The 24,732-nt window shown below is 45.1% G+C and overlaps 1 protein-coding gene across 1 annotated transcript in view; it reads right to left on the bottom strand.

Moving 5' to 3' along the window:
• The window catches only part of LOC136577468 (C-X-C chemokine receptor type 2-like), a 37,751-nt gene extending 13,337 nt beyond the window's left edge, over window positions 1-24,414 (bottom strand). Inside the window, exon 1 of the mRNA XM_066577368.1 lies at window positions 24,372-24,414. The gene's annotated coding sequence lies outside the window, so the exon portion shown is untranslated. The remainder of the gene's footprint in view (window positions 1-24,371) is intronic.
• Between the last annotated feature and the right edge of the window lie 318 nt (window positions 24,415-24,732).

The raw sequence follows: 24,732 nt of genomic DNA, 5'->3' as shown, positions 1-24,732 counted from the left end.
CCATCGGAGGCCAAAAATTAGTCGGCACCATGAAGACGAGGACGCTAGCAACGGAGCAGGTAAGTAAAAAACTTTTTATAACTTCTGTATGGCTCATAATTAATGCACAATGTACATTACAAAGTGCATTAATATGGCCATACAGAAGTGTATAGACCCACTTGCTGCCTCGGGACAACCCCTTTAAACGTTGCAGGGGGAAGTTGTAATGCCTTCCCTGTCTTTCAATTGGCCAGAAAAGCGCGCTAACGTCTCAGGGAAGGAAGTGAAAGTAACCAGAACACCGCATGGTGTTCGTTACGAATAACGAACATCCCGAACACCCTAATATTCGCACGAATATCAAGCTCGGACGAACGCGTTCGCTCATCTCTAGTAGAAACATGAAATTTGGTGCAAGCATAGATTATCTTCAAAATAGAAAAAGAAATTGGGTCCCAACTCGATTATTCAATTCTAGCGCAAAAGAATTGGCGTCGAAATTTAACGTACATAATCTAAATCACTCACTTCCCAATGTCATAGAAACGGGAAATTTGGCACGAGCATTGATTATGTCATAAATAAGAAAAGCTAATGGGTCCCAACTTCATTATTCAATTCTATGCACAAAAGAATTAGCGTCCAAATTTTACGTACAGAATCTAATTTTCTCACTTTCCAGTGTCATAGAAACAGGAAATTTGGCACGAGCATTGATTATGTCATAAATAGGAAAAGCGAATGCGTTCCAACTCAATTATTCAATTCTAGCGCAAAAGAATTGGCGTCGAAATTTTACGTGCGGAATGTAATTTTCTCACTTTCCGGTGTCATAGAAACGGGAAATTTGGCACGAGCATTGATTATGTCATAAATAGGAAAAGCTAATGGGTCCCAACTCGATTATTCAATTCTCTGCGCAAAAGAATTAGCGTCCAAATTTTACGTGTGGAGTGTAATTTTCTCACTTTCCGGTGTCATAGAAACGGGAAATTTGGCGCGAGCATTGATTATGTCATAAATAGGAAAAGCTAATGGGTCCCAATTCTATTATTCAATTCTAGTGCAAAAGAATTGGCGTCGAGATTTTACGTGCGGAATGTAATTTTTTCACTTTCCGGTGTCATAAAAACAGGAAATTTGGCACGAGCATTGATTATGTCATAAATAGTAAAAGTTAATAGGTCCCAACTCCATTATTCAATTCTATGCGCAAAAGAATTAGTGTCCAAATTTTACGTACGGAATCTCATTTTCTCACTTTCTGGTGTCATAGAAACGGGAAATTTGGCACGAGCATTGATTATGTCATAAATAGGAAAAGCTAATGGGTCCCAACTCGATTATTCAATTCTATGTGCAAAAGGATTAACGTCAAAATTTTACATGCGGAATGTAATTTTTTCACTTTCCGGTGTCATAGAAACAGGAAATTTGGCACGAGCATTGATTATGTCATAAATAGTAAAAGCTAATTGGTCCCAACTCCATTATTCAATTCTATGCGCAAAAGAATTAGCGTCCAAATTTTACGTACGGAATGTAATTTTCTCACTTTCCGGTGTCATAGAAACGTGAAATTTGGCACGAGTATTGATTATGTCATAAATAGGAAAAGCTAATGGGTCCCAATTCCATTATTCAATTCTTTGCGCAAAAGAATTAGCATCCAAATTTTACGTGCGGAATGTAATTTTCTCACTTTCCGGTGTCATAGAAACGGGAAATTTGGCACGAGCATTGATTATGTCATAAATAGGAAAAGCGAATGGGTCCCAACTCGATTATTCAATTCTATGCTCAAAAGAATTAGCGTTCAAATTTTACATGCGGTATGTAATTTTCTCACTTTCCGGTGTCATAGAAACGGGAAATTCGGCACGAGCATTGATTATGTCATAAATAGGAAAAGCTAATGGGTCCCAACTCCATTATTCAATTCTATGCGCAAAAGAATTAGCGTCCAAATTTTACGTACATAATCCAAATCTCTCACTTCCCAATGTCATAGAAACATGAAATTTGGCACATAAATATGAAAAGTTAATAGGTCCCAACTCGATTATTCAATTCTAAGCGCAAAAGAATTGGCGTCCAAATTTTATGTACGTAATCTAATTCTCTCACTTCCTGATGTCATTTTATATGAAGGAAACGTCGCATGGTTACCTCCACGTGGTGTTTCCTGGGTAACGCAAAGAACTATGCAAAATGGTGAACATATGTTTTTCCTCAGTATCTCTAAAGTAACCACGACTTCATAAGATTTTCCGTGTGAACACCAGATAAACACCAGTACCAAATTAACTCGGGCGAAGCCGGGTATATCAGCTAGTTAAAATATAAAACAGTCTAGACTCACCCCTTTCACTTTCTAAAATGTGTGGGATAACACGACTCTGGTTCCGCCACTCACTTCTGGGTAGCACGATCACATGACTTTAGCACATGATTGCTGCGGCCAATCACTGGCCTCAGCTGTACCAACGTTAAAGTCGGGGATTGGCCACAGGGATTTTGCTACACTAAAGTTTGCGGGGAACAGGAACAGGGCAGTAGAGGGAGCGAAAGAGGGTTTTTGAAAATGTTCTTGCATAAAGGGCGCATTATTACTGAGGGGGGTATTCATGAGCACTATTAAGCACGGCATTATTACTGAACAATATGCAGGGGCATGTGGTGATATTATTACTAAACTGTGCCACTATTACTAAGGGGGAGCATTCAGAAGCATTATTAAGCAGGGGCATTAGTGATAAACAATAGCATGTGGGGTGATTTTTGAGTGGGGGCATGCAGTGACAATTATTCCTGAGGGGGACATTATTCCTGAGGGGGGCATATTATTACTATAAGGGGGTCACTGAGAGGGGCTATTTATGTGAGAGGGTCACTAACAGGCACTATTGCTGTGAAAGGACACAAAGACCATGGCTTACCATAAAACGGGCATGGTCTAACATAAAAAAAGTTTCTACATTGCATGCCGCCACAATTGTCCCTCTTTTCATTGTTCAGGTTGCCCTGTTTATCAGTTACAGGCACAAAGACAATGTTAGTGTAGTACCCCAGAGTTGGGGTTCCACAGCATTGCTATTATTACCTCATAACTTTACATGGTCAAGCAAGTGTTAGTGTCTGGTGTTTCTACTACCTAGCACTGCATGACTTTGCAGACTACACTCTAACCTGCTCTCACACCAGTCAGTCACCCCTAACTAGATTGAGGATTGGCTAGTTAGCTTTCCCTTAGCTCAGGATTGGTAGACAAGAAAAGTATAAAAAGTGAAGAGTGGGTGTGGTTGGTCTGTCTAGTCCTGGAGCCTAACCATGGAAGATGTCTAGTCCTGGAGTTAGCTGAGAGGAGAGCCAGAGATAGAGACCAGGGAGGAACAAGGTGAACATCCTAACAAAGTCTTCTAAAGAGGAGAACATTTATAATAGTCAGTGGGATGGGGAGCTAGACTATCTAAGTGTGAGTACCTAAAGCAAAGTTGTGTTGGAGTGTTAGCAGTGCAGAGATAGGGAGAAAGGACAGCAGAGACTAGAAAAGAAAGGAGATCAAGTCAGCAAGTCTTTAATGTAACAGTCAAAACCAAGGAGGAAAAATCTGGAAGTTAATGTTATTAGAATCATAGAGCGGTAGAGTTGGAAGGGACCCCCAGGGACATCGGGTCCAACCTCCTGCTCAGTGCAGGATTCACTAAATCATCTGAGACAGATATTTGTCCAGCCTCTGTTTGAAGACTTCTATTTAAGGAGAACTCCCCACCTCCCGTGGTAACCTGTTCTACTCACTGATCACCCTCACTGTCAGAAAGTTTTTCCTAATATTTAATTTGTGTCTCATCCCTTTCAGTTTCATCCCATGCTTCTAGTCATTCCTTGTACAAATCAGAATTGGGCTGATCCCTCTGCACTGTGACAGCCCTTCAGATATTTGTAGGCAGCTATTAAGTCTCCTCTCAGCCTTCTTTTTTGCAAGCGAAACTTTCCCAGATCCTTTAACCGCTCCTCATAGGACATGATTTGCAGACCGCTCACCATCTTGGTAACTCTTCTCTGAACTTGCTCCAGTTTGTCTATGTATTTTTTAAAGTGGGGTGCCCAGAACTGGACACAGTATTCCAGATAAGGTCTGACTAAGGAAGTGTAGAGAGGGATAATGACCTCACATGATCTAGACTCTATGCTTCTCTTAATACATCCCAGAATTGTGTTTGCCTTTTTTGCTGCTGCATCACATTGTTGACTCATGTTCAGTCTATGATCTATTAGTATACCCAAGTCTTTTTCACATGTGCTGCTGCTGAGCCCAATTCCTCCCATTATGTATGCGCTTTTTACATTTTTCTTGCCCAGATGCAGGAATTTGCATTTCTCCTTGTTAAATACCATTCTGTTAATCGCCGCCCACTGTGCAAGCTTTTCTAGATCTTTTTGAATACTCTCTCTCTCTCTTCCCTAGTGTTAGCTATCCCTCCTAGTTTTGTGTCATCGGCAAATTTGATTAGTTTCCCATCAATTCCCTCCCCTAGATCATTTATAAAAATGTTGAACAACACTGGGCCTAGGACAGAGCCTTGTGGTACCCCACTTGATACATTCTTCCACTTGGATGTGCAGCCATTTATGACCACTCTTTGAATACAATCACTCAGCCAGTTGTGAATTTCCCTGACAGGAACAAGGTCTAGAAGTGTGTGCTAAGCTCATCAAGGTGTGCCAGTGTAATTTCAATTCGTCATCTACCTCAGTTAAATGCAATGTAATTCAGTAGTCAAATACCCTCTCTCCCTGCAGTAAAGAGTTAAATTTGTTTTCATCATCTGAAAGTCTACTCCCTGGAGTGATTCCCACCACCTACAACAACTGCACTGAACTACCACACTACACTACAGTAGAGTCAGGACTACTACTACTATTTTTAGTTTTGTCCGGCATGGGTCCCTACCCATATACAGACTGGCATGACGACAAATCAACATCTTACCCTATCCAACTCTGCGGGTAGCAGGCTACAACAACTACCTATTTTATTTATCATTTTTACTACCGGTGCAGCTCGACCGAACAGACCACTATTACTGCCATCTGCCATGAGGAGCACTAAAGCCACAGTGCCTACCATCTCATTTGTGCCCCGCTGCTTAAATGCCTCCTAGTTCTGGGTCATTACTAGAGATGAGCGAGCACGCTCGATTAAGGCTGATGCTTGAGCGAGCATCGGTCTTCTCGAGTAACTGATTACTCGTCCGAGATATCTCTCCCCTCCCCCCACAGCCTCCCCCCCCCCCCCGCGCGCATTTGCTCGGACAATCAGTAATCAGTTACTCGAGAAGACTGATGCTCGCTCATCTCTAGTCACTACATTAGAGCTTCCTGTGAGTATTTAGAGGGGGGGGGGGGGGAAGCAGATTGGGATACACTGCACTCGAACCAAAGTGCTCGAGTTTGACTGGCAGTGTCCTATAAATCACATGAATCCTGAGCAGACATTGTAGTGTGGGATCACATTGTGTAATTATTGGTTGTACTAATGTGAACACTTCATGACAACATGCCGGTTAAAGCTTTTGCAATATTTTTGCTCAGGGTATTTCCAGAAATTATAATATAGTAATACTGCATGATGGGATCCAGTCACGTCTACTAAAGAAAATATAGCCACATACATAGCCAATTAACATGTGGACAATGCTGTGCATAGTTATTGGATATATACAGTGTGGCCATGGCAAGATAGGCCGAAACCACAATCTTATGAAAGCGGTCTGTAAGAAAATCTGTCTTTGTTGCCCATAGCAACCAATCACAGCGAAGCTTATATCGCGCTTGCCAGCATGCATTTTACCCATGGATTAGAGGCGTTTTTCATGCAAAAACGCCTCACATTACTTTTGCGAAATTGCGATCCTCAGGCATCCACACACATCAGAGGATCGCAAGTGTTTCCCATTGATTTCAATGGGAAATATAACATCGCATTCACATACGCATCAAATGGCGTGCGAGAGCCATGTAATGTTTTAAAGTTCCCATTGAAAACAATAGGCGAGGCATTTGAGAAAACGCCAAAAGATAGAACATGCTGCGATTTGGTTTTTTTCACACCATCGCTGTGAAGGGGGAAAAAAGGCTTATGTGAATAACTCCATTCATAAGAATGGAGTGCATATTCGTGTGAAATTTGTGCGTCTCGTACATGTGAATATAGCCTTAAAGTTGTTTTACCACCAAACACATTTAGATATATGATTGTGGGGGGTCCTACTGCTGGGATCCCCACTGGTCCTGAGAATGGCTCCCCAAATGGCCCATGTGAATAGAGCAGCAGTACGCGTGCTTGACCATCGCTCCATTCACTCTATGGATTGAGGGAGATTGACTACAGCAGGGGTGCAAAACATTTTTAGCAGGGAGATAGATCGCATCCTGAGGAAGGACATAGGCTACATTTTAACCTGAAATTTTATAGCGTTTGGTATTTGGTGATGCACAGGTGCACTTCCGCTCCAACACCGGTGCCACGCCGTGTGGCGAGGCGGAGGAGAAGTGGGTGCGCATCATAAGCTATGCCTACACAATCGGGCAGACACATGAGGGCAGACGTTGCCACACGTATGTGATTATTAAGTACAGTGGAGCGGAGGGGAAAGTGGTGCACATCATAAACTAGACACGTGAGGGAAGAGGTCATTGCCACACGTATGCGATTATTAAGCTAGTACGGATACTCGGCGTTGCCTGGAATTAAAACTTGAACAAAAGACACATTAACATTGCAACCAATCACAGCGCAGCTTTCATTTTACCTCAGCAGTGTAAGAAATACCAACCAATCACAGCGCAGTTTTCATTTTACCTCAGCTATGTAAAAAAATTACACACCTGGGGATAAATATTGTAAGAGTCTTTATTATGACTGGAATAGCAAAAGGAGAAAGTGTGTTAATTCCACGCATTCCGATAAAACCGACGGATTTGCCTTTTCAATGCAAAAGGCTGCAATTCCCTCTAAAAATAGCATTTGGGATGGCGACTAATAAGCCTCAAGGGCATACACTTAAGATAGCAGGTGTACATTTAGAAAAAACATGTTTTTCTCATGGGCAACTGTATGTTGCGGCTCCTGTGCATACAGCCCACAAAACTGTAATATCCTAGCAAAAAATGACAAGACCAAAAACGTACAGAACGGCGCTGACAGCAGATTGCAGTTACAGTCCTTTCACTAGTTCAATTTTTTACATTTCAAAAAACAGCAAAACACAGATTAAATTAAAAAAATACAAATTCCACGTGGACAAAGTCGCGAGTAACAAGCTAGTTTATGGTATATCCTAAGTATATGCCATAATAAATCAGAGTAAGTTCCACTTCCAGGACTCCCACCGATTGGGAGAATGGGAGTCACCTCCCTCCCCAAATCAGCACTCCAGAGAGGAGACAATGCCTGTAGCTCTCTCCCTTGTAGATGATGGATGTCGAGGTAATGGCCCGGCATTCCATAAGTTCTATAAACCACATTGGAGAGTGCTGCATGCATATACAATGCCTTTAATTCCTATACTGGAGTGCCAAACGAGGCAAGAGACTTTATTCTCAGACATGGCTACACAGTAAACCCTTAGCACATGTCCTCATATATAAGGATGGTGACCAGACGTCCTGATTTAGCCGGGACTGTCCCTTTTTGGAACCCTGTGTCCTGCTTTCTGCCGGGACACCAGTGGGACAGCTATTTGTCCCGCTTTCGGATTGTCGGGTCTACTACTATTGCTGGGGCTACTGTGGAGTGTCACTACTATTGCTGGTACTACTGTGGGGTGTCACTATTACTGCTGGGGCTACTGTGGGGGATCACTATTATTGCTGGGGCTACTGTGGAGGGTCACTATTAATGCTGGGGCTGGTACAGGGAAGCGCTAATGCTGCTGGGGTACTGTGGGGGTCACTATAATTGCTGCAGCTGATATAGGGGAGTGCTAATACTACTGGGCCACTGTGTGGGTCACTATTATTGCTGGCGCTGGTATAGGGGGGGGGGCGCTAATTCTACTAGGGCTACTGTGGGGTCACTATTATTGCTGGGGCTGGTATAGGGGGGGGGGCGCTAATTCTACTAGGGCTACTGTGGGGTCACTATTATTGCTGGGGCTGGTATAAGAGACACTATTACTAGTGAGGCCACTGTGCACATGGCAGCATACCTCAAACTGACTTAGGGTATGTTTACATATGGCGGAAATGTTGCTGAATGTCCACAGTGTAAATTTTCGCAGCAAATTTCGCATCCATAAAAACAGTCAAAATCTGTACCATTGGTGCAGATTTTGACGAGAAATCAGCTACAGATACGCAGCACCGCTCACCTCCTCTAAGGGCTTCCTATTGTCAGCGCTCCCCAGAGGTCCTCTGTAGTGGAAAGGGTCAGTTCTTTGGGCGCAGAAAGATGGCAGGGTAAACCCTTCCTTGGTCACTTGTTTGACACATACACTCCACTTTTCTCTGTTCAGTTACTCTCATAACTCCAATTACTCAGTTCCTTTTGGGGTCTTTACTGCGGTGGTAGATGAACAGAACAACCATGTGCTCACCACTGACGGCTCCAGTAATAAAAATGTACACTTTATTAACATATATGCACTCAAAAACCAACAAAGACACTTTCAAATAAAGAAATAAACATCATAATCATCTGGACCAATACTGAACAAGAACTAATTAAATTTCATGAGATCCAACGTATTCCAACCCCCCATAAACCTGACATTAAGCTACTCATATACTGAAATCAACTTTTTGGACACCACCATAAATATTTCAAACAACTCAATATAGCAATCCCTATACTGAAAACCTATTGATCGGCCTACATCCCTCAGGTGGGACAGTTCCAATTCTAAACATGTCAAAAAGTCAATTGTCTACAGCCAGGCCATCAAATACAACGGGTTCTGCTCCAACCCAACAGACCGAGAGGAACATTTGTACCATCTTATTAGGACATTTATAAATCAGGGCTACCATCCCGCCTCAATTGATGACCAAATCCCCAGAGTCACCAGGATACCCAGGAATCAACTATTCCGATACACAGAGAAGGAAGAAAAGGCTGTGTGCCTCTAGTAGTGACCTACAATCCACAGCTAGAGGTACTAAGGAAGACATCAAAGAAACTGTATCATACCCGACACAAGAATGAAAACCATATTCCCAGACCCTCCCCTTCTGTGTTACAGGCAACCTCCTAATTTGAGGAACCTTATAATCAGAAGTGCATTGCCCTCTGACACACAAAAAGGAACTTATCCCTGTAATGTAAGGAGCTGTAAGACCTGCGCACATGTACGGACCACAGACAGGACACACAGCAGGACTATAAGATCCCGGGGACAGTCACATGTCACGTGTACCTGATCATGTGCAGGGAATGTCCTGTTGGGGGGGGGGGGGGGGGCTTTATGTTAGGGAAACAGGACGAAAACTGAAAGTGAGGATGAGGTCTCATCTCCACACAATTAGAGAGAAAAAGACAGAATTACCTGTGGCCTAGATCTTCTCTAGTCACGGAGACGACATAGAACATATGAAAGTTATTATACTGGAAGGCACTTTCAAATCACAAAGCCATAGAAGAATTTGGGAATATAAATTTCTTACAACTTTTGACACTTTCAGTAGTGGGTTAAATTCTTCAAGAGGATTCATGCGTGACTGGGAAGTATGAGACATCTGTAGCACGTATACCACTCTGGCCTGGTGACCTCCTAACACTAATTCATGGACCATAAAGCCTTCACATCTTTATCAGTGACTATTTAAGTGCAAATTAATTACATCATGTCCGTGCCTTCATAACTATGTGTAGATATATATTCATGCCTCTTTGGATCTATTTCATTATGCCTGAGAAAGGACCCTGAGATGTTCGAAAGCTCGCAATAACATCATGTATTTTTGTTAGCCATTAAAAGATTACTTGGTTTCTCTTGCTGGGAACAATCAAATGGTTGGTATTTCTTACACTGCTGAGGTAAAATGAAAGCTGCGCTGTGATTGGTTGCTATGGGCAACACAGATTTTCTTTACAATCTCAATCCATGTTTATATGTCTTTCGTTCAAGTTTCATTCAGGTATCCCTGCTAGCTTAATGATTGCATACGTGCGGCAACGGCATCTGCCCTCACATGGCTGCCCGTTTGTGTAGGCATAGCTTATGATGTGCACCCCCTTCCCCTCGCAGCGCCGGTGGTGGAGCAGAAGTGCGCCTGTGCATCACCAAATAAATCTGTCTTATCGCACTCCCTAGAGAACTCTATACATTCTTAGTATAACACTTGGCCTATGTCCTTCCATCGCTTCAGCACTTTAGCCGTGAAAAGGTAACAGACGGACGGTTTAACTTTCGCATTTATAATATTACTATGGATTTTTGGATTTTACCTTTCCATCGTGCCCTCTGATATTTTGCCAGGCACAATCGGGCAGTGGGTTGTGCTACTGTACCCATTATACTGTGCCAGACCAGCGTCAGAGGCTCTGAACAGAGAATCCAACGCAGATGTGAACAGAGCTTAAAAAGAATAAAGGATTCTGTTGAGATGTCTTTCAGGCTCTAAAGAGTTAATGTTTTTTTTTGTTTTGTTTTGGTTTTTTTAAGTGGAAGGCGGCCTAAATAGGACGCATTACCCCATAGACACAGCCATTGCACAAAGCAGATGAATTCCTGACACAAATGAGGAAACGCGCTGTTGCAAAACACAAGGGGTTAATTTCCTATGAGGTGTTTGCGGTGACATCTTTCGCAGTTTGCTTGTTTATAAGAATTATTTTGTGTAATCAAAGTCTGCAGCGATGAAATGATTCACTCCGGGCCGAACGTGATTCCTTCCTGTACTGATTACAGGTATAGGCAGCTGGAATAAGACATGTGGCAACTCTGCAAATCATCTTTATTTAAAGAGTTTTTAGTTTTTTTAGGTTTTTCTACAGAAAAACCTTTTTTTCAAAGATTATAAAGAGATTTTTTTCAAAAGGTGAGATTAACAAAATCAGCAATTCTGGAAGGTATTTTTTATTTTTATTAGCGTTCACCGCGCAGTATGAATAATATGGTAAATTAATTCTGAAGGCCAGTATGATTACACCAGTACCAAATTTATTTAGGATTTTTTTTGCAACTTTTCACATTTAAAAAAAAAATGAATTTTTTGCTTATCGTTGTATTTCAAAGACCTCACATTTTTCTTTTTTTGTCAGCGGTGTTATGTGTGGTTTTTTGGGCTTTTTTTTGCGGGATGAGTTGTATGTTTTAATGGTACCATTTGTTTATTCATGCAGCAGTTTGGTCACTTTCTATTCTGTTTTTTGTAAGGCAAGGTCGGCTAAATCGGCTATTTCCACCATGTTTTTTGTATTCTTTTTCATGGCGCGCACTGTTAAATCATATACTAACTTTTTTCTTCGGGTCATTACAAATGCAGCGATACCACAAGTGTGAAGGTGGGGTTCCGACATTTATTTTTATTTTTGTCCTACTAGGGCACTTGAATATCATCATATTTATCATTCTTCTAATACACTACTCCACTTTAATATAATAGTGCATTACAAAGCCTATGAGGTTAAGCCAGAGGCGGAGCCTCATAGGCCACCGTAACTGGCAGAACCGGAGGCTATATGCAAGCCTCTGCGTGCCATAGCAACCCATCGGGGCTTTTTACATGCCACGGTCGCTCTGACCGTGGCATGTAAATTGTCAATTACCAAGAATTGAAGATTTCTTCAGTCCCCACCATTAGAGCAAGTGCCCAGCTGTCATCTGACAGCCAAATACCCGCTCCAGGGTTCTAATGCAAAATAAAGCCCCTTAACGGCTGTTGTCAAAAGACGTATGAGTGGTCGTTACGAGGTTAAGCAGAACTTTGTGTCACCATGGCTACAGACTAAACTGTGTAGTCTGATCCAGGAGTCACATGTTCCTCTCTTCTGTCTGCCTCCTCTACTGTCTATAGTTTATCAAGATGTTCGGGTATGCTCACATGTGGCAGACCTGTTGCAGAATTTTGTGACTGAGAATGGGGAATGGGGTGGTTGCTGTAGCAGCTGCATGGATACCTGCAAGCCCCATTCAGATAAATGGGACGGTCAAGGAAGTTTTTGCAACAAATCTGCTGCGAGTAAACAAGTCCTTTGAGTTCTGGGGTTGCAATCTTCCCTCGTCCTGCCCTGCTGCCTTCCTACAGTGCAGCTTGGTTGGAGATGCTCTGCACTGCTAATATCAGAACTGAAGTCCTTTGCGCAATACTCCACAGTGATGGAGTAAGGTCTTCTTCTCTATTACAGAACATGTTTATGACTTAAATCCTAGCTTATGAAAATCCCCCCTTTGGGGAAGTGAGTGAGACATATGGGTGAGTCAAGAAGCAGTTCAGGACCCCCACACCAGACTCTTAGTCCATTGCTGCGGGACAACCGATGAAGTGACTGGACATAAGAGCAAGTGAGAAGAAGAGCTCTCAGTTATATCATCGTGGTAACTGCAATAGTTAGTATGTCAAATCTACCAAACTTTACAGGAGAGACACAAACATTCCCATTTTGCCCCCATCATCTTGATTTGTCCTATAGAAAGCGAGATAATTTGATGGTTTCTCATTGACATACAACATATTGCAGTTGGTGTAGTTCACTAGATTGGCCACCAGGGTACAATAAACCAAAGCTAGTTTGTTTTTTTTGTTTTTTTTGGGGGGGGGAGGGGGTGATGTACGACCTATTCCAGTTACCACAATGATATAAGGAGCTGCTGCTCCGACAAATGTGCAGGGGGAGACAGGTCTGACTTGATAACGTGTATGGTGATGTGTTACTGTCTCACCTGCCAATAAGAGTTTGTGTTTAGGGGTCCCTCAGTACAGGTAGATTTAAAAATGGTGCACACGTTGTGGTAAGCAGAAACAGTTTTTTTGTGGAAGCTGAGTCAGCGATAGTCACCTTAAAGGAGATGTCCCGAGGCAGCAAGTGGGGTTATACACTTCTGTATGGCCATAATAATGCACTTTGTAATATACATTGTGCATTAATTATGAGCCATACAGAAGTTATAAAAAGTTTTATACTTACCTGCTCCGTTGCTAGCGTCCTGGTCTCCATGGTGCCGACTAATTTTTGGCCTCCGATGGCCAAATTAGCCGCGCTTGCGCAGTCCGGGTCTTCTGCTGTTCTCTATGGGGCTCCGTGTAGCTCCGTGTAGCTCCGCCCCGTCACGTGCCGATTCCAGCCAATCAGGAGGCTGGAATCGGCAGTGGACCGCACAGAAGAGCTGCGGTCCACGAAGATAGAGGATCCCGGCGGCCATCTTCAGCGGTAAGTATTGAAGTCACCGGACCGCCGGGATTCAGGTAAGCGCTGTGCGGGTGGTTTTTTTAACCCCTGCATCGGGGTTGTCTCGCGCCGAACGGGGGGGGGGGTTTAAAAAAAAAAAAACCCGTTTCGGCGCGGGACATCTCCTTTAAGTTGGCACACAGTTGTAGAGCATTGCAACACAGTTTCAATACTTGGCATTGCTAAATCTATACTTGGCAACACTGTCTCGGCTTGTGAGCCCATGCAGGCTCAACCTACTTGGTCCTTGTAAAGCCACCCTATCAACAGTAGTCCCATGCAAACACGGGACCCGACAGGGTGCTGAGCGAGAAATCACTTTGTAGTTGCTAGCCACTTTGTTTCAGCTCACTTCTCGCTCATTGTAAACCGGCATCCGTTCATCTTTAAATGACAGCCTGTTCACAGTGAATAAAGACTGGCAGTCAGAAGATGTAACTGGCGCGCTCCACCTCCATTCACTGAATGACTATCGCTCCTGTATGAAAGCATAGGAGTGACAATTGACAGGACGACTGTTTGACGTTTTTGCGCTCGACAGTCTTGTGACCCTTAGGCAGGTGGGGTACACGCTCATATGAGAAGTCGCAGGCCTTCAGGTTTGTAGTGGTGGTAGAGAAGAGATGACGACTAGAGATGAGCGAGCGTACTCGTCCGAGCTTGATACTCGTTCGAGTATTAGGGTGTTCAAGATGCTCTTTACTCGAGACGAGTACCACGCGATGTTCGACTCCATTACATTTCCTTCCCTGAGAAATTTGCGCGCTTTTCTGGCCAATAGAAGCACAGGGAAGGCATTACAACATCCTGCTGTGACATTCCAGCCCCATCCCACCCCCCTGCAGTGAGTGGCTGTGGAGATCAGATGACACCCGATTTAAATCAGCCCCGCCCGCGGCTCGCCACAGATGCATGCTGAGAGAGATCAGGAAAAGTTCTGTCCTGCTGTAGCTGCTAAAGGGAGAGTGTTATGAGTGATTTTAGGCTTCAAGAACCCCAACGGGGTCTTAGGGCCACATCTGACCGTGTGCAGTACTGTTGAGGCTGCTTTTAGCAGTGTTGCACAATTTATTTTTTTTTGTATATCGGGCGTGCAGACCATAGCGTCCTCAGTCTGCAGTCATTTTACAGAGTATAGGGGCAGTACTGGTGAGGCAGGGTCAGTGGTACAGGGAAAGAGGTATACTGGCTATATAGGCAGTGGGCTTTTTCCCAAAAAGTGTAAAAATATACTATATTTGGCCTGCCTGTGACGGTCTTCAGTTTACTGCGTGTCTGCTGGGGGTAGTAGTCGCTGATTAATACCCAGCCTTGCGCATAATTGTTTCCTGGCTCTGCTGTGCGTTCCGTACGCGAAGTCAGCCTCCAACAGGGAATTCGAAATACAGTGTATATCAGAGGCAGTGGGCTTTTTCCCAAAAAGTTTTAAAATATACTATATTTGGCCTGCCTGTCACTGTCTTCAGTTTACAGCGTCTCTGCTGGGGGGAGTAGTCGGTGATTAATACCCAGCCTTGCGCATAATTGTTTCCTGGCTTTGCTGTTCGTTCCGTACGCGAAGTCAGCCTCCAACCACAGGCCAACAAGCGGCACATTTAATTACAGCGTTCTGTTTCTGCTCTACTCGTAATACACCATGCTGAGGGGTAGGGGTAGGCCTAGAGAACGTGGAAGGTCCACTTAACAACGGACACGTGGACAAGCACAAGTGGGCAGGGCCACTATATCTCCTTGACGGCACATTGGGTGAATTTAGTGGATGCTGGGACCGAGTCAGAGCCTGGGACCGCTCACATCCTACCCACCCCCAGAATTGCGGGCCCCAGCTCGGTGCTGGTATCTGCAGCGGTGTATGCTTCCTCCACTAAACCACCCTCCTCCTCCTCCTCATCCTCCTCCTCATCCTATGCAACCTCTGTCTCGCAATCAAGATGTGTCAGCAGCAGCACGTCGCCAGCAGTCGGTGTCACGCGGCGTGGCAGCACAGCGGTGGCCAAGCGTCAGCAGGCCGTGCTGAAACTACTCAGCTTAGGAGAGAAGAGGCACACGGCCCACGAACTGCTGTAGGGTCTGACAGAGCAGACCGACCGCTGGCTTTCGCCGCTGAGCCTCCAACCGGGCATGGTCATGTGTGACAACGGCCGTAACCTGGTGGCGGCTCTGCAGCTCGGCAGCCTCACGCACGTGCCATGCCTGGCCCACGTCTTTAATTTGGTGGTTCAGCGGTTTCTGAAAAGCTACCCACACTTGTCAGACCTGCTCGGAAAGGTGCGCCAGGTCAGCGCACATTTCCGCAAGTCCAACACGGACGCTGCCACAATGCGGACTCTGCAACATTGGTTTAATCTGTCAGTGCACCGACTGCTGTGCGACGTGCCCACACGGTGGAACTCTACGCTCCACATGTTGGCCAGGCTCTATAAGCAGCGTAGAGCTATAGTGGAATACCAACTCCAACATGGGCGGCGAAGTGGGAGTCAGCCTCCTCAATTCTTTACAGAAGAGTGGGCCTGGTTGGCAGACATCTGCTAGGTCCTTGGAAACTTTGAGGAGTCTACCCAGATGGTGAGCGGCGATGCTGCAATCATTAGCGTCACCATTCCTCTGCTATGCCTCTTGAGAAGTTCCCTGCAAAGCATAAAGGCAGATGCTTTGCGCTCGGAAACGGAGGCGGGGGAAGACAGTATGTCGCTGGATAGTCAGAGCACCCTCATGTCTATATCTTAGCGCGTTGAGGAGGAGGGCAAGGAGCATGAGGAGGAGGGATAAGAGACAGCTTGGCCCACTGCTGAGGGGACAGATGCTGCTTGCCTGTCATCGTTTCAGAGTGCATGACCTGAGGAGGAGGAGGAGGAGGATCCTGAAAGTGATCTTCCTAGTGAGGACAGCCATGTGTTACGTACAGGTACCCTGGAACACATGGCTGACTTCATGTTAGGATGCCTTTCTTGTGACCCTCGCGTTACATGCATTCTGGCCACTACGGATTACTGGGTGTACACACTGCTCGACCCACGGTATAAGGAGAACCTTTCCACTCTCATACCCGAAGAGGAAAGGGGTTCGAGAGTGATGCTATACCACAGGACCCTGGCGGACAAACTGATGGTAAAATTCCCATCCGACAGCGCTAGTGGTAGAAGGCGCAGTTCTGAGGGCCAGGTAGCAGGGGAGGCGCGGAGATCAGGCAGCATGTACAGCGCAGGCAGGGGAACACTCTCCAAGGCCTTTGACAGCTTTATTGCTCCCCAACAAGACTGTGTCCCCGCTCCCCAGTCAAGGCTGAGTCAGCGGGAGCACTGTAAAAGGATGGTGAGGGAGTACGTAGCCGATCGCACGACCGTCCTCCGTGACGCCTCTGCTCCCTACAACTACTGGGTGTTGAAGCTGGACACGTGGCCTGAACTAGCGCTGTATGCCCTGGAGGTGCTTGCTTGTCCTGCGGCTAGCGTCTTGTCGGAGAGGGTGTTTAGTGCGGCTGGGGGAATCATCACGGATAAGCGTACCCGCCTGTCAACTGACAGTGCTGACAGGCTTACACTCATAAAGATGAACAAAGCCTGGATTTCCCCAGACTTCTCTTCTCCACCAGTAGGCTGCACCCGCGGATGGAAGCATCGTTCTCTATCACCATAAAAAACGGGGACCTTTTAGCTCCACACGGAGTTGTACCTGCCTGTGTCTACTTATAAAGAACCCCAGTCTGACTGGGGCATGCAGTGTGGGCTGAAGCCCACCTGTATTTAATCTGACATTAGCTCTACTATCTGGGGCACTGCATTGGGACAAACTACAGGAGCAATACAGCGCTAATGAGACGTGCACAGCTACGCTAGCATTGGAGTCCGCTGTAGGCACACGATTGCTGAGGGTTTGTGCAGAGGCCTATGTCCTGGGTGCAGTGAAAGTCCGCTTCCAGCCTAGGATTGCTGAATTTGTGGGCCGAGGCCTATGCCGTGGGCGCGGTGCAAGTCTGCCATGTTTGGCCACTCAGATCAATTTTTTGTTCATGTCTTGGGTTTCCTAGGACCCCCCTATGCTGTTGGTGCAAACTTAGTTCCCATTGCGGTGTTTGACCTGTCTGGCACAAAGACACTGACTGACTTGGGTAGGGGGCAGTGCGCTGACGGCTTTCCCCTTGCAGTGTGGATTGAGCTATGCGACACCTTGACAGAATGAATACTGTGTGGCACATGGATTCCCCATTGCTATGCCCTCGTGTGCAGCTCCTGATGGAGGTGGCACAGGATTGGATTTCTCATTGCTTCTGTACAGCATTGTGGGCTATCGCCCCGCACCTTTTAAAGAGGGTCGCTGCCTGGCCCTGCCAACCCTCTGCAGTGTGTGCCTGCGGTTCCTTCTCATGGCAGATGCACTTATAAATAGACATATGGGTGGTGTGACTATGAGGCCAGCGTGTGGCATGAGGGCAGCTGAAGGCTGCGCAGGGACACTTTGGTGTGCGCTGTGGACACTGGGTCGTGCGGGGGGGGGGGGGGGTTGGGCAGCATGTAACCCAGGAGAAGTGGCAGCGGAGTGTCATGCAGGCAGTGATTGTGCTTTGTTGGAAGTAGTGTGGTGCTTAGCTAAGGTATGCCTTGCTAATGAGGGTTTTTCAGAAGTAAAAATTGTTGGGACGGGGGGGGGGGGGCCCACTCTTGCCGCTATTGGGGCTTAATAGTGGGACCTGGGAACTTGAGATGCAGCCCAACATGTAACCCCTCGCCTGCCCTATCCGTTTCTGTGTCGTTCCCATCGCTTTCTTGAATTGCCCAGATTTTCACAAATGAAAACCTTAGCGAGCATCGACGATATACAAAAATGCTCGAGTCGCCCATTGACTTCAATGGGGTTCGTTACTCGAAACGAGCCCTCGAGCATCGTGGAAAGTTCGACTCGAGTAACGAGCACCCGAGCATTTTGGTGCTCGTTCATCTCTAATGACGACCAGGCTGAAGATCAAGCCTTGGCAAGAAAGCGCAGAGCATGGAAGAAGTGAGAGTCTCCCTCTCCGTAGACCAGCCTGCCATTTTGCATACCAATTTTAAAAAAAATTCAAATGAGAAGTGGGTCATGTGATTGCCCTAATTTGTGTCTGCTTTCCTCAACCCTTAAAGGAGGTCCGTTTGCCCTACTAGATCATATGAATGCCATATAGCGGGGCCTGACATTCCTCTATGGGCCACTTGGTAAGATTTGAGCCATCTAAGCATTATATTTGATCATCCTGCTGGGGAAACGCCTGGCTGGTGGCAGTGTCCAGCCAAAAGATCAGTTGTTTGCCAGGGCTGCTGGGAGCTGGACTTGAGGTGAACCATGGTGATCTCCACCGCAGTTCCAAACTTAATGGGGCTGTCTAAAGACCATACTCTTTGTTTTTGACGTCTCCAAAAGTAAAAAAAGAGTGCTCCCTAGTGCAAGGGACCTCTGATGATGAGAATGGAACAGTAGGCAGAGTAGGAAAGCATATATACGGATATATGGGTTCCGTGGATGGCACAATACGCTGAAGAGTTGATAAACAGCTGCAACCTGCCCTGCATGGATTGGTGTAGAACACCTCTGCGTAGTGAGGGGGAGAAGAAGCCTGTTACATGAGGACCAGAGGAGATGATTCTTGGGTGAAGCATTATTTAGGAATGTGTTTCAGGGTTCTTCCACAGGGGCGTCGGCGTTTTTAAGTTTGCTCGCCGGCGACGTAAAAACATGTGAACAGGCGCATAAATCTAATGTTTGTGCGCCCGTTCAGACGGCCCCAGCCTGATGCATATACACTGAGCCCGCAATGCCATTGGGCGGGGGAGATAGTTTAGCTCTGCTAAGCTGTCTCCCTCTTCCCTCCCCGATGCTCGACAAGGGGAGGAGGCGGGACGGGAGCTAATGTACTAAGGTAGCGGCTGTATTCCGGCCGGTAAAGATAGTTTCAGGACTATCTTTTCTGCCTGACGTAAAAGCAACTGGGTGCTATATTCGCCGTCTGGGCGCTTTTACACCGCGGGAATATGCCCATCTGATCTCATGCACTGGAATCCAAAGCATCAGATGGCAGTGTATATCAGCCGGCCACGAAAACAGCGGCCGATATACGCTTGTGTAACTAAAGCCTTAGTGTCAGATTGACACCTTCGTCAGGCCAATACAACACAGCACAAGTAGTATTTAACCCTTAAAGGGGTTGTCCCGCGGCAGCAAGTGGGTCTATACACTTCTGTATGGCCATATTAATGCACTTTGTAATGTACATTGTGCATTAATTATGAGCCATACAGAAGTTATAAAAAATGTTTCACTTACCTGCTCCGTTGCTGGCGTCCTCGTCTCCATGGTGCCGACTAATTTTCGGCCTCTAATGGCCAAATTAGCCGCGCTTGCGCAGTCCGGGTCTTCTGCTGTCTTCAATGGGGCCGCTCGTGCAGAATGCCGGCTCCGTGTAGCTCCGCCCCGTCACGTGCCGATTCCAGCCAATCAGGAGGCTGGAATCGGCAATGGACCGCACAGAAGCCCTGCGGTCCACAGAGAGAGAGGATCCCGGCGGCCATCTTCAGCAGTTGAGTATGAAGACGCCGGACCGCCGGGATTCGGGTAAGTACTACCCGGTTTGTTTTTTTAACCCCTGCATCGGGGTTGTCTCGCGCCGAACGGGGGGGGGGGGGTTAAAAATTTTTAAAAAAACGTTTCGGCGCGGGGCAACCCCTTTAAGGACATGGCCTAGTTTGGGCTTAAGGACACAACGATTTTTGGGAAATTTTCATCTTCACTCTTCAAAAGCCATTACTTTTTTATTTTTCCATCAACATCGCAGTATAAGGGCTTGTTTTTTGTTTTTGTGGCGAACCGTAGTTTTTATTGGTGCCATTTTTGGGTGCATAGATTATATAGTAAAACTTTTATTAATTTTTTTATGATAGCAGGGAGAGAAAACATCAATTCTGCCATTGTTGTTTTTTGTTTTTTTTTGTTGGGGGGTTTACAGCATTAATCATGCGGAATATATAACAATACATTTTTTCTGCGGGTCAATACGTTTGCAATTGTACTGAAATTCTTTTTTTTCCTTCACTTTTCCGCAATAAAAACCCTTTTTTGGAGAGAATGTTTTTCTAAATCGCTGAATTCAAAGTCCCATAACTTTCTTATTTTTCTATGGATGGAGCTCTATGGGGGCTTGTTTTTTGCATGATGAGCTGTAGTTTTTATGTGTACCATTTTGGGTTACATATGGCTTTTTTGATAACTTTTGTGTTCTTTGGGAGGGAAAATAAAAAAATGCTTATTTTTCTCAAAGGCTTTTTGCTGTGCAGAATAAAAAGTGCGTTCAATTTGTTGTACAAGTCATTACGGCTACCACAATACCAAATATGTAGGATTTTAACGTGTTGTTTAAGATTTTTTATATACTAATGGAAAAAACAGAAAAAAGGTTTTGTTTTTGTTTTTTTACACTATTTATATCCCTGTAGGGGACGTACCATAACACCTATGATCACTATAATAAAGCATTGCAGGACCTTTGTCCCGCAATGCCTTATCGCTTGTTATAGCGACCATAGGCACCAGCAAAGCAGGATTCTTGTTTCTGGTGTACTGTTACCATAACAACCGTTGGCCCTCCACGATTACATCGCGGGGGTCCAATGATGTCACAGAGGGAGCCCCTCTGCGAGTTCTTTATATGCCGCGATCTACAAAGATAAGGGGTTAACAGCGGCTATAAATACCTGTATAAATAGCTATTTAGACTATAAAAGCGCTCATTATCTCCATTGGCTGCGAAACGCCCAATATGGTCATTTTAAATATATTTACAAGAACTTCTTTGGAGAATGGAGTATTTCTTGAGTGGGCCACATTACACTCGTTACTAACAAAAAAATTATTGTACCTGGACGGCCTTGTTAAAGGGTTTTTCCAGTTACCTAAAAATTGCTTCACAGCCACTCTGTAATTCCTGGCTGCTGCTGACCAAGAGCTGTGACTGCTGCAGCCAATCACTGGCCACAGCAGCGACCTTCTATAGCCAGCGATTGGCTGCACCCGGCACATGTCCTGAACCAGCTTGGTTCCAGGTAAACTGTAGGGGGGTTAAATTGCTAGGCTGATGCCCCTCTCCCTCTCAGTCCTGACTGCACCCGAGGCACCTCACCCCTTAGCCCCCTGTCCCCAAACTAGAGATGGCCAAAGATGTATTTGGGCAGCACAGTGGCTCAATATTGTGTGGAGTTTGTATGTTCTCCATATGGTTACAAAGGTTTTCTTCCACACTCCAAAATATGCTAATAGATTTATATTGTGAGCCGTCATGGGGCCAGAACCCAATGTCAGTGGTGGCAACCTCTGTACAGTGCTGCAGAATAGATGTGTGCTATGTAAATGTGTCAAATCAGAAAAACTATTTGCCTAATAGAAACATGCTGCATAAGGCCTTAGTCAGACGGGCGTTTTTTCGCGCGATTTGCGCATGCGCATGCGTCCCGCGATTTTTTAAAACCATTGCTTTGCAATGGTATCGGACATTTTTTATGCGCTCGTCCGATAAATTATAGAACAGAAATCGCAGATCGCACCTATCTGCGATCTGCGATTCCTGTTCTCTTCTCTATATGCGCTCAATGGGGCCGGCGGCAGCAGCGCCGACCCCATTGAGAACATATAGAAGACAAATCATTCTTCTCTGCCACAGCTGTAACAGCTGTGGCAGAGAAGAACGATGTTTGCCCATTGAATTCAATGGAGCCGGCAATACAACCGTCTCCATTGAAAGCAGTGGGCTGCCGGCGTGCGCGGGATGAATTGTCAGGAAGGGCTTAAATATATAAGCCCTTCCCTGCAATTCATCCAGAAAAGTGTTAAAATAAAAAATATATATATACTCACCTGCTCCCGGCAGCCGGAATTCCGCGCGGCCGTCCTGCAGTGGGTGTGAAGGGGGTGTGAGTCAGACCTGTCCCCTGATTGGCTCAGCGCTGACAATTCATCCCACACTCGCCCGCAGCGCATTGCTTTCAATGGAGCCGGCTGTATTGCCGGCTCCATTGAATGCCATGCGCTGGAGAGCTCTGGCCCGTTTCTAATGAAACGCGGCTAGGAGCAGATTTTCGGGCGATTTTCGGGCACCGGTCACGCGATTTGAGGATGCGCATCCATCATGCGATCCGCAAATCGCGCGAAAAAATGCCCGTCTGACTAAGGCCTAAACAAAAAATATTGTCACCCAAGGGAACTAAAAATATGTGTTTGACAAAAAAGATTAAGTGCTAAAACAATATTACAATAAAAAAAAAAACATTTCCCAGCATACACTGAAAAAATAAACATAATCGGTATTGCCGCATCTGTAAAAGTACGATCTATTGGAATATTGCACTTATATGCTGCACGGTGAACATCAGAAAAAAAATACAGAATGCTAGAATTGCAGTTTTTAATGGTTGTCTGGACTACAGAATGTTACTAATAGCAACTACAGCTCACGCTACAAAACACAAGGCTGACAGTGCCATCCATGGAAATAGGGGACGTTTGGGCGGTTAGAAGATGGCAACAATGTTTTTTGTTTTTTTAGTTTAAAAAAATACATATTTTTTTTTAAAATAGCGCAACCTAAAAAAAAACAAAAAACAATAAAGTGCTCGTTCACATCTGTACTTTTGTTTTCCGTAAAGCTGTACGTCCGTACGAGTAGCCAATCGAAAAAAGTTAAGTTCGATGTGAAGGGCTTCAGTTTGCCTCTGTCCCATTTGATTTCTATCTTGTACACGGATATAATAGTGCACCCCGCCGCGCCGCTTCTGGGAAAGATCGGAAATCAAATGGAAAGGTTTTTTTTACTTTTTACACTACAGTCGATGGGCGACAGAACTGAACGGAAATGTTTGTTTGGTTCCGTTTTTAAATGAACATGTGTAGAAGGTTAGAAAGGCAGAAGAAAGCAAAGCGGATCAGTTACAAAGACATGGAAACAGAAGGAATCGGAAACTTAGAGAAATGGTCTTTTTTTAAAAAAAAAAACACATCTGTCTACTTGATCTGTTAAAAAAAATGGAAACTATTGTATCTATTTGGTTCAAATTTTAAATCTGCCATCAATGAAAATACAGATCCAATAAAATTGGAAAGCAATCTGATGTGAACGAGCCCAAAACTTGCCATCCCACTAATTGTACTGACACACCGAATAAAGCGAGCAGGTCATTTATACTGCATTGTGAACACCGTAAAAACAAAACCTCCAAAAAAAATTGCGCAATTGATTTTTTTTTCTATTTCACCCCATTTACAAACTGTAGTAAAAAAAAAAAACGTATGCGACTGTTGAAAAAAATAAAAAAAGTTACGGCTCTTAACACTTTCCAATCCAATTTTTTTTTTGCTGTTTATACAACGGTGCCATCTGCTGGCTAAAGCCAGTGTGTGTGCACCAGAGAGGCTCCGACAGCGGAGTGGCTGGCAATAGACGGTAAGAATACCCTCTCGGACGTCTTCTGACATTGGAGCTCTACAAGTTTCAATCAGAATGTAGGAAGATGTCAGGCAGTGGATTGGGAAGGGTTAAAGGTGGGGACGAAGAAAACCGCATCGCCGTGAAAAGCGGATGTTGACTTGCTGCTCAAGTCAAAAGGGAAAGAAAGTCCAAATTTAAAAGGTCTGCAGGGTGAGACTGGTCCAGCAGAGGACAGTTCAGTGGGCTGAGGTCCTTGCAGAATAACAAGCCCAAGCCATCATTGTTTACAATGCCATTAAAAGGGGCCACGCACATGGTCTGTATAGCAGGACAGTGGCCCTTTCTCTGGTCCAATCCAACCCTGTGTAATCAAAATTCATAAGTTTCAGTTGCCCTGTGTAGTGTGCCTCTGCTCTGTATACAGTAAAATATATTCTTATATCTAAAAAATTCATCCAATGCTCCAATAAAATTAGAGAAAAAAATTAGTCCGTCTCCAAGGTCTGTATTGCCCATCCCTCCATATAATACTCCTTATATTATGGCCCAAGGTACCTGTTTGATTCTCAGCCTCCAGAAGCTGCTGATTCTACACAAGGCTCTGGAAAGAAGTACTTACAAAGAGGAACTGTCATGTCATCATATTGCTCTTCTTAGAGGAAGTGGAAGGCAGAAGCGTCCCACACCAAGGAAGCAAAGGGCTTTTTCTAGGATCTCTGAGGATGTGGAAATCCTTCTAGTAGCTTGGCATCTTATCACAACTCCTCCAGGTGCTTGCAGGTTGTTGAAATGCACCAAGGGGATGTCAGATAGACAAGTTTCTAGTAAATTGCACAATGCAGCCTAATAGAGCTATATACTGGGTGTATAACTTGTACCAGCGCGTGCATATACACACACTTCCATCCAAAAGCCT

Source organism: Eleutherodactylus coqui, chromosome 8 (assembly GCF_035609145.1).
Source record: "Eleutherodactylus coqui strain aEleCoq1 chromosome 8, aEleCoq1.hap1, whole genome shotgun sequence".
NCBI classification, from domain to species: Eukaryota; Metazoa; Chordata; class Amphibia; order Anura; family Eleutherodactylidae; genus Eleutherodactylus; species Eleutherodactylus coqui.
The sequence above is the reverse complement of the archived record's forward strand: the minus strand, read 5'-3'. Positions and strand labels throughout refer to the sequence as shown.